The sequence below is a fragment of the Neofelis nebulosa genome, chromosome 14 (assembly GCF_028018385.1).
Source record: "Neofelis nebulosa isolate mNeoNeb1 chromosome 14, mNeoNeb1.pri, whole genome shotgun sequence".
NCBI classification, from domain to species: domain Eukaryota; kingdom Metazoa; phylum Chordata; class Mammalia; order Carnivora; family Felidae; genus Neofelis; species Neofelis nebulosa.
The window spans coordinates 31998857-32009319 of NC_080795.1; positions in this window are offsets into that span (position 1 = coordinate 31998857).

A 10463-nucleotide genomic window follows, 5' to 3' on the forward strand; every position below is an offset into this window, starting at 1 on the left:
TCACTGAATCCTTTTCTGTGCTTTCAGAATTCTTTCAGAGCTCAGAGCCTTAGGTTTACAGCACATGTGGACTGAACCCATCTCTTAGAGGAATTTTATGTTCAGTCAATCTTAGTAGAAGTTGAGAACAGACTATATTACGTTTTAACATTTTCTCTAGCTCAGGGTTTTATGATCCTTTGGAGATTCATAATTTCCAGTATCTATGACACTCCTTGGTATTAAGTTGAGTTTTTCTAATTTACTGCATCACACTAAATGGTGCCCTAGTGGTCTGAAAAATGAATGTGTGCACCCAACCCTAAATACTGTATTTAATACACTTGCCACTATCCCTTTCTTCTTTGCATATTCTCATTTAGGATTATCTCCTGTGAGCAGGAAAAAAAATCTTTGTCAAAAGCAGTATCAATTAAATCCTGTGTTCATCATATATTAGTCACCAAAGCTTAGACCTCACTTTCTGCATTATAGAAAGAGGAAGAAATTATATAGACCTTCTAAGGTGTTAAATTACTTAAGGTAAATAAAACTTAAAAAGAATATTTGGAACCTATAACAAGATATTAATTATATACATATACATACTACTTATACACATATATATACTAATTATATATATTCTAAATACTAATTATGTATGTACACATATGTGTATACACACACACACACACACACACACACATATGTTTGCTATATGGCTTGCTCTCAGTTTTCTTACCATGGCATAGTATAATACCCTCCTAATTGGTTTTCCCCTTTAATTTATGATTAAAGTGTAAAATACGTTGTAAAATGCAGTTGTCCCACTTCATTATCTTTGATCTTTAGCCCCAAACCCTACAGTGTTAACTCCCATTTGCTCAGCATGGCCAACAAATCCATCAGTATCTTGCTCAACTTACTTCCCAAATCGATCCTGTAGCATCTCACACCATCAGTCATCCCATCTGCAAATATCTTTGACTGAATCTAACTATTGGTTGTTTCTTAAATAAGCTCTATATGTGGGCCTCTGACACCATTACCTCCTGCCTCTGAGATGCTTCACCCACTTTTCCACATCATAAACTGAGACATCTTTCAAGTTTAGATAAAATATTACCCTCCTAAAACTCAGGCAAGCATTCTCTTCCAGGTTTCCATGGAGTGTTGTCAATTTTGCTGATACAATGTTTAAGTAATTAGGTAAGAGTTAGTTGTTTATGGGTGCACAGCTCTTGACAGTGAGAGACATATGTCATCTTCCTCAGAAAATAGTGTCGGAATTGACCTTATGTCAAAGATGTTAGTCTCCCTTCTGTGCAGGCACAGTATATTTAATATACTTTTGTTTTAACTAACTTCATTCTTGATTTACTTTTCAGTTTCTTAATTTCCCTTCTAGTTCCAACTCTCTGAACTCAAAGACATTGCATCTATTTATTTATTTATTTACACATTCATCAGCAAGTCTAGGGCTTGACACAGAGGAAACACACAATTAATGTTAGATCTTTTTCATTTTTTATTTGCAAAAAAATAAAATTTAGCAAATCCCTTATGTGAAATTGTGTACTATTAAGTTACTGCATTGGATCATCCACATCTACTGGTTTAGTGTCAAAAAAGGAATAATTTATCCTAAACAGTGTCCTGAAGGTACAAATGAGCCTCCGAGGAACTATTTCCTTGTTTACTCCTTCTCTCCCTTGTATTTGTAGCATCCACCTGTCAATTGTGCATGCATGTCACTTTATATACTGGCAAGCATTGTCCTTACCTATCTGAAACTTGATATGACCTATTCGGCATGACTGGCATGGTTACCATTTTGTGTCGTTGTCATTCTCAGTTTACTGGTGTCTTCTGTCAGGCATTTTGAGCGGTGCAAGAGATGAAGTCAGTAAATTTATATCTCTGCCTTTATTTTTACATTTAGACCTTTCAAACTCTTGAGTGGTGCCCGACTTATTATCTGTGTCATTCCATACATTACACATGTTCCAAGCACTTACTTCATTTTTTGTTGCTGTCTCAGACTCTTATTAATATTGTCACTCAGGGACAGTGAGCTACAGTACTAAAGTACTCATTGTATTATTTCAATTTGTATCATGTATAGAAGCTAAAGTACAATAGATTATCTACACTAGCCCACTCTCAGCTACCTAATGGAGATCCCCAAAAAGAGTGGCATATATGAACAGAAATAGTGACACTGGAACAGTAGCCGGGAATTGGTGAATTATGCTCAGTCTTAAACACATCATGAGACCAGCCCCAAATATTCCCCATCTGTTTTCATAGAGGCTTATAAATAAGAGAGAATGTATTTTAAATTTATATAAAATAATGTATATTCCATGTCCAGCTCTGTAAGGAAATGGTCATTGTTACTCAACAATCATATAAGCCTTCCTTTTTTAAAAATTCTTTCCTTCTTTTTCCCATTCTATTCCTTTCTCCTTCCATTCTTTTATCTTCCATCTTTTTATTCTTATTTCCATCCTTTCCTGTTTCTTCTTATTTTTTCTATATCGCATATTCAATAATATTCTTTTTAGTGAAAGGTATCATACTATGACCTGCAGGAAATACTGATTTAAATAAAATTAACCAACAAACGAAAAAACTTTGTCCTTCAAGAAATGCTATCTAGTATAAATGCATAAGAGTGTATGTGGGTAGCAGATGGCTTTCTTGGAAGGAAGTGAGAGGTAAAACAAGAAATATAGCTGTGATAATAATCATAATATATAGTGGTTAACAGAGATTTACTATATATCGAGAATTGTTCCAAGATTTGTTTAATTTGAGTTTTGTCTTCTTATGCAATGATCTTTGCGTGGAATGGTTTCATTTTTAACATGTTCCTGTAATATGTTTCTGTGTATATACATTTGTGTTTGTTTTCCATCATATCATGCATCACATATGTATGTGTATGTATCAGTTATGAAGACTAGAACAGAAAAAATGAAAATTGGATTTTAAATTTGTAAATACATATAAAGTAGAGATGCACCAAATAAATGTGTGGCCAAATGCTAAAAAAATGTTCTAATCATTGTACATGTATTATATATTTAATCATCACAGTAAAAAGAGTTTATTAGAACCATCAAAGAGATAAACTGAGGGTTGTATGGCCTTAGATTGGGAGGAATTACTTAAGGATATGAATGTGAAATATTTCAGCAAAGATATAACATCCAAATCTGGAATAAAGGGATTAATTATTTTGTTCTGATAAAGAAGGAACAGGTAAGGAGCTGGCTCCCAAACTAGACAGTACATTTTTGTCACTTGGGAATTTCATATAGAGATCTAAATGCTTCTGAATCAGAATCTTAGGGGGATTCAGTACTGAGGAGCATGGATAGAGGCCATTTTAATAAATGGACCCAATAACGCACAAATCTACAAGTCAGTGATGTTTGCAAGCCTCTGGATTATGAAATAATCTTACATGAGGCTTGGCACAGGCTGGAATCATAATTAGTTGGAACGGAAGGCCCTTGAAGTACATATAAAGGAGAAATGGTTGATATATCTGAAAAAAATAAGTAATTATCAAATAATGAGTTTCTTGAGCATAAATCCACTATTTCTGGTACTTATTTAAAACTTTTTGTTGAGATCCAAATTGCTGTTGAAGGCTTTATGAATCAAGCAATGATCAAGATAGATATTTACTCTTGTGAGGTTTGCATGCTAGTTTGGACAGATGAACAATAAGCAAATTAAAAAAGAAGGATTATCTCAGATACTGAGTGCTATAAAGGTTGAATCAGTCATGGGATAGGGCAATCAGAACAGTATTGCTTAGAAAGACCTTAAAAATGAGAAGGAGCCATTCATAAGAAAATATGGTGCAAAGAATATTCTAGGGAGGAGAAGAGCAAATACAAGAGGTCCTAAGCAGGGACCTAGTTGGCATGTTTGAGGAAGAGAAGTTATTAATTCCATTATTAATAGGCCACTATGAAATATATTAATGGAGGTTAACATTATTGTACTTAGAAGATCACTTTTTGGGCAATATAAAAATTGTAGACTGTAGAGAGGATACAGGAAAAGTCTAGATTAAATTTATTTGCATTAACCAGCATAAAAAGTAATAGAATACTCCCTCAAAAAATGACCCTAGGGATGACCAAGAGATTGACAAGCATTTTGAGACATATTTTGGAGACAGAACTAAGAGGACTTGGTAGTTGACCTTGGCACCATGAGCTACCACAGTAAGGAGAAAGTCAAAACTCAGTTCAAAATTTTGAGTATGTGTGATGTTACTTAACTACTGAATGTAAGATTTCAAATGCAGAATATAAGGATATTTGAAAATAGAACATTTGAACAGACCAATTGTCAGCCAAGAAATTGAATCAGTAATAAAAAAAATCCCAGCCAAAAAAATATTTCAGGACAGATGGCTTCTCAGGGGAATTTTACCAAACATTTAAAGAAGAGTTAATTCCTATTCTTCTCAAACTATTCCAAAAAAAATAGAAAGGAAGGAAAACTTCCAAATTCATTCTATGAGGCCAGCATTATCCTAATACCAAAACCAGATGAAGACACCGCACAAAAAGAGAACTATAGGCCATTATCACTGATAAACATGATGTAAAATTCCTCAACAAAATATTAGTGAAACGAATCCAACAGTACGTTAAAAAAAAAGTCATTCACCACGATGAAGTACAATTTATTCCAGGATTGGAAGGGTAATGTAATATTCACAAATTAATCAACGTGATACAGCACATCACTAAGGGTAAGGATAAGAATCATATGATCATTGCAAATGAAGCAGAAAAAGCATGTGACAAAGTACAATATCCATTCACAGTAAAAACCCTTAACAAAATAGGTTTAGAAGGAACATACCTCAACATAAGAAAGGACAACTGTGAAAAACCTAAGGTTAACATTATCTTCAGTGGAGAAAAACTGAGATCCTTTCCCCTAAGGATGGAGACAAAGATGGCCAATCTCACCACTTTTACTCAATGCAGTACTGGAAGTCCTTGTCGCAGCAATCAGACAACAAAAAGAAATAAAAGGCATCCAAATAGGTAAGGAAGAAGTAAAACTTTCATTATTTGTTAATTACATGATTTTATATATACACATCCAAAAGACTCCACCAAAAATCTGATAGAACTGATAAATGAATTTAGTAATAAAATCAATCTACAGAAATCTGTTGTATTTCTATACACCAAATAATGAAGCAGCAGAGAGAGAAATTAAGAAAATAATCTATTTACAACTGAATAAAAAATAATAAGATACTTAGGAATAAATATAACCCCAAAGGTGAAATACCTGCACTCTGAAAACTATAAAATACTTACAAAAGAAATTGAGGATGACACAAAGAAATGGAAAGCCTTTCCATTCATGGATCAGAAGCACAAATATCATTAAATTGTCTACACTACCGAAAGCAATCTACACATTTAATACAATCCATATAAAAATACCAATAACATTTTTCACAGAACTACAACAAACAATCCAGCAATTGCACTACTAGATATTAACCCAAAGAATACTAAAATACTAATTCAAGGGGATATATGCACCCTGAGGTTTATATCAGAATTATCTACAATAGATACATTTATAATACCTTCATGGCCTACATTCTCTACAATAACCAAATTATGGAAACAGACTATGTGTCCACTGAATGATGAATGGATAAAAAAAGAAGTGATACACACACACACACACACACACACACACACGGAATATTATTCTATGAAAAATGAAATCTTGACGTTTGCAATGACATGCCTAGAGCTAGAGAGTAAAATGTTGAGTGAAATAAGTCAGTAAGAGAAAGACAAACACCATTGGATTTCACTCATATATGGAACTTAATAAACAAAACAAATGAGCAGAAGGAAAAAAGAAAGAAAGAGGAGAGACAAAGCAAGAAACAGATTCTTAACCACAGAGAACAAACTGATTGTTAGCAGAAGGGAGGTGAATGGGTATATGAGTGAAAGATGATGATGGGGATTAAGGAGTGCACTTGTGATGAGCGCTGGGTGATAAAAATTTTTAAAAATGAAAAAATGATAAAAAATAGTAAGGATATTTGAAAAAGAAGGCCAATGGAAAGGTATTTACGTATTTGGTTCTGATTACATTAACATCACTCTTTGAGAGTTGCGAAACTTTTTACTGCTTTGTGATGGATTTAAAACTTGCTTCAGTTCAGAGCAAGCTGGTTAATATATACGCCTTATTAGACAAATCATCATTCAATTTGTCTGGGTATTGTATTCATTAGGTTTTACTTTTATTTGACCTGAAAAGGTACTGAATTGGAAGACTGGAAATCCTATATGTTTCTAGCTCTAATTGTGCAATCTTGAACACATCATTTTTCAAATTTTCAATATTCTAATTTTAAAAAGAGGAATGAAAAAGAAGTCTTGATTTATTCTAGCTCTAAAAATGTATGATTTTTTTGTCGTTTTGATATTTTAGTTAACCTATGAAAAGTCTTTTTCTTTAATGTTCTTTAAGTAGAAATCAATTGCCACTCCTAAAGCATTTATATATTCTCTACATTTAGTGAAGAACTTCTCTCAACAATGCCCAAAGACATAGAACTAAAAATTAGAGTTAATGACTAAGAAGAGATATTCATGTGGCTACTCATAGCCATTGTGTATATTTTAAAAATATTTTGATTAATATATAATAAATTTTCATCATGGGCAATCAGCAGTAGAGTTAGGATGTATAATCAACATCAGTGTTATACGTAAATGCTTCATACAGGCTGCTCATAGCATTTCTCAAATATTTAAGCCAACACTCTGTCTCTGGTAATATGTGTTGCCCCACCCAAAATTCATATAGTAAAACCTAATCCCCAATGAAGGTGTTAGAAGGTAGGAGCTTTGGAAGGTGATCAGGTCATGAAGATGAGGCCCATCATGAATGAAATTAGTGCTCTTTGAAAAACACTTCCAGAGAGATCCCTCTCTCTTCCAACGTTTGAGGACACAAGGGAAGAAGGCAGCTGTCTGTGAACCAGGTAGTAGGCTCTCACCAGATACCAAAACTGCCAGCACCTAGATTTGGACTTCACAGCCCAAAGAACTACAAGGAATAACTTTTTGTTGTTAGAAGCCACTGAGATTGTGGTATTCTGTTACAGCAGCTCATGGAGACGAAGACATCTGGTTATATATTTCTTGCAAGTTGTGATAGTTTGAGGTGACACTGTTTAAAAAAGTGATGTTCTTTGAAAATGCTGGAAGAAAGTGTTTTGTAATGGTTGAATATCAGAACAGGATATCAAAAATGTTTTTATTTGCCTCTAAATTCTAAGACCTTGTTTAGCAAAAACTGTATTATGCTGATACAAGACAAAAAATAACTTTCGTGAATGAAAAAGTTGAGCCTAATTCTAAACTCTGCCAAATACCTTGGGCAAACCATTTATGAGAAAGCAGTTCAGTCTCCATAAAGGTAAACTAAGGATAATTGTACCTTTCCTTTACCAACTGCACGGTAAAATTAAGAGGTTTAACTATTCAATCTAGTGCTTCAAGGTCCAGAGAACAACACTAGTAAGTATAATGGACCATCATTAACTGGGGCCTGTGGCATGTTATCTTAACCTTTCTTACCTTTGCTTCCTCATCTGTAAAATGGGGAACTAACAACCCCCTGCCATATCTAATTATTTTATAGGTGGACTAATTAGTAAATGATGGCTTTATAAAGACTCACTGAGGGGGGTATCACATTACTGACTGAAGAATCCACAGTAGACTATAGTTTTGTGAGTAAAGGCCCAGACCCATCTTTTGAAATAGGTGTGTTGTATCCTATAACAGTTAATGGCTATACTTCTTAGTATTCAGCAAGTTAATCTTTATGTATTTTACATATCTAACTCTTAGCACGAAAATTCCTGAAAACATGTCTCTTAGCCTTCATTCTGTATGAAACATTTTTTCTGTATCTTCAATATATCTTTCAGCAGCAAAATTACAAGTTAAATATGAGTTCTTAAAAGATCTCATCACAAGAGAAAAATTATAACTATGTATGGTGACAGATGCTAACTAGACCTATTGTGGCGATTACTTTGCATATATTGCAATATGCAAACATCAGATCATTATGTCATACACCTGAAGCTAATATAATGTTATATTTCAATTATACCTCAATATTTTACTCTTTTTTAAATTTTCTTAATGTTCACTTATTTTTGAGAGAGAGACAGACAGACAGACTGCGAGTGAGGAGGAGCAGACAGAGAGAGGGAGACACAGAGTCCGAAGCAGGATCCAGCTCTGAACTGTCAGCACAGAGCCCATTGCGGGACTCAAATTCACTAACTGCAAGATCATAACCTGAGCTGAAGTTGGACACCTAACCGACTGAGCCACCCAGGTGCCCCATTTATAGCTCAATTTCTTTTAAAAAATGATTTCCTTGAATCTTATATTATTAGTAGTATTTAAAATTTTTTGCTTGTTCCTCCAATTCAGAAATTGCATTACTAAATTACATTTTCTAACACACATTTATATTTATTAATGTGAATCAAAGAGTAATAACAATATTAAAAGTAATAATAAGAGTTTGAAGCTTGTATATATTTATCATAATGTGTTGTATTATATATTAAACATCATATTTTAATTTTAATTATGAAACATCAAGCAAACAAGAGTATAGAACTAAAAGTCATTCATACACAGATGGAGTAAATGTTTATATTCTGCCATGGTAAAAGTATTTTTTGTTTCCTCTTCACATATATCACTTTTTTAAAGTTTATTTATTTATTTTGAGAGAGACAGAGACAGTGTGAGTGGGGGCAAGGGCAGAGAGAGAGAGGGAGAGAGAGAGAATCCCAAGCAGGATCCATGCTGCCAGCACAGAGCCCAACATGGGGCTCGAACCCATGGAACCGTGAGATCATGACTGGACCCAAAACCAAAAGTGGGATGCTTAACCGACTGAGCCACCCAGGCACCCCATAAATATATCACTTTTAAGTGAAAATTTCTTCCACATATTAAAATGACAAAAATAAAATCTTCCTGATTTTTGAATTTTATTTCAAGATAGCTAGACATGTACATTCTTTAAAAGATCTGTTATGCTAAGTAATTACATTATTTAGTATATAGGATATCTGTTTCTCTGTTTTCCTAAGATTATAAACCTACAGGAATGTGAATTTACATTAAGTTTACTAGTATAAATATCCAGGAAAAACTTAATAATTGGATTCAACTTGAGCGGCATTTAACCTTTTATGCCTCTAAATAAAACAGCCACATTTATTTTCTTTCACGTTAGGCTTGATTATGTAAAAAATTGGTTAAATTTCAAGAGCGGAAATCATGTTCCAAAACTTTTGTTTTGGCCAGAGCATGAAATTTCCACATTTTGTTACACCTTGTAGGGATAGATTCGCTTAGGATGAAATTTGGTTCTGCAGGATTCCTGTTGTGTTTTGACATTCACAATTAAACACTTCCATACCACCCTAATTACATGCATTGGCTATAGAGACAGAAGTAAGATATTTTTTTTCCATTTACGCTGAGTCAAACTGGCATAGTAATGAGAAAATCTCACTAGGATGGGAGGCCTTCATGTTGAGCATGTTCTTCAACTATTCTTAAGATAGTTTTCAGCTGATGCTAAAACAATGTTTACCTGGGGTAAAAAACAACAGCTACAGTGTCCTATTTGCTCCATATCCCACAGAGCTCATCAAAAGAGCTTCTTTTGAATTAGTTCAACAGATTCAGAAGCAGGAAAGAAATAGTCCCTAAGATACCACAAAGTACATACATAGTACACACTCTTACTTTTTAAATCTTATATTTTGTCAAGTAACTAGTTTGAATGATATTGCTATATCAAAAAGAACAGATCAATGCTGCTTACTATATCAGAAATATAGTACTATTTAATTTTTAACAAATAATAGTTAAATTAAATATTTCATTCAATTTTAAGATTTTGCCTCCAGAAATAAGTCATTCTATTTGACCCATCATTACTTTCATGTAGGTGAAAAGTTTTTTTCTGAGATCAGGATACTAATATACTTGGTTACAAGAAACAGAAAATGATTCTCCGGGCACTTGGGTGCCCAAATAAGCGCCAGACTTTGGCTCAGTTCATGATCTCACGGTCCATGAGTTCAAACCCCACATCAGGCTCTGTGCTGATGCTCAGAGTCTGGAGCCTGCTTCAGATTATATGTCTCCCTCTCTCTCTGCCCCTCCCCTGCTCATGCTCTGTCTCTCTCAAAAATAAATATTTAAAAACAATTTAAAAAAAAGAAAATGATTCTGGTTAGGTTAGTCAATGTGTGTATTTGTGTGTGTGTGTGTGTGTGTGTGTGTGTGTGTGTGTGTGTGTGTCTCATACACCAGAGTGGGGTGTTATAAAATGTAGAAAATTAATGA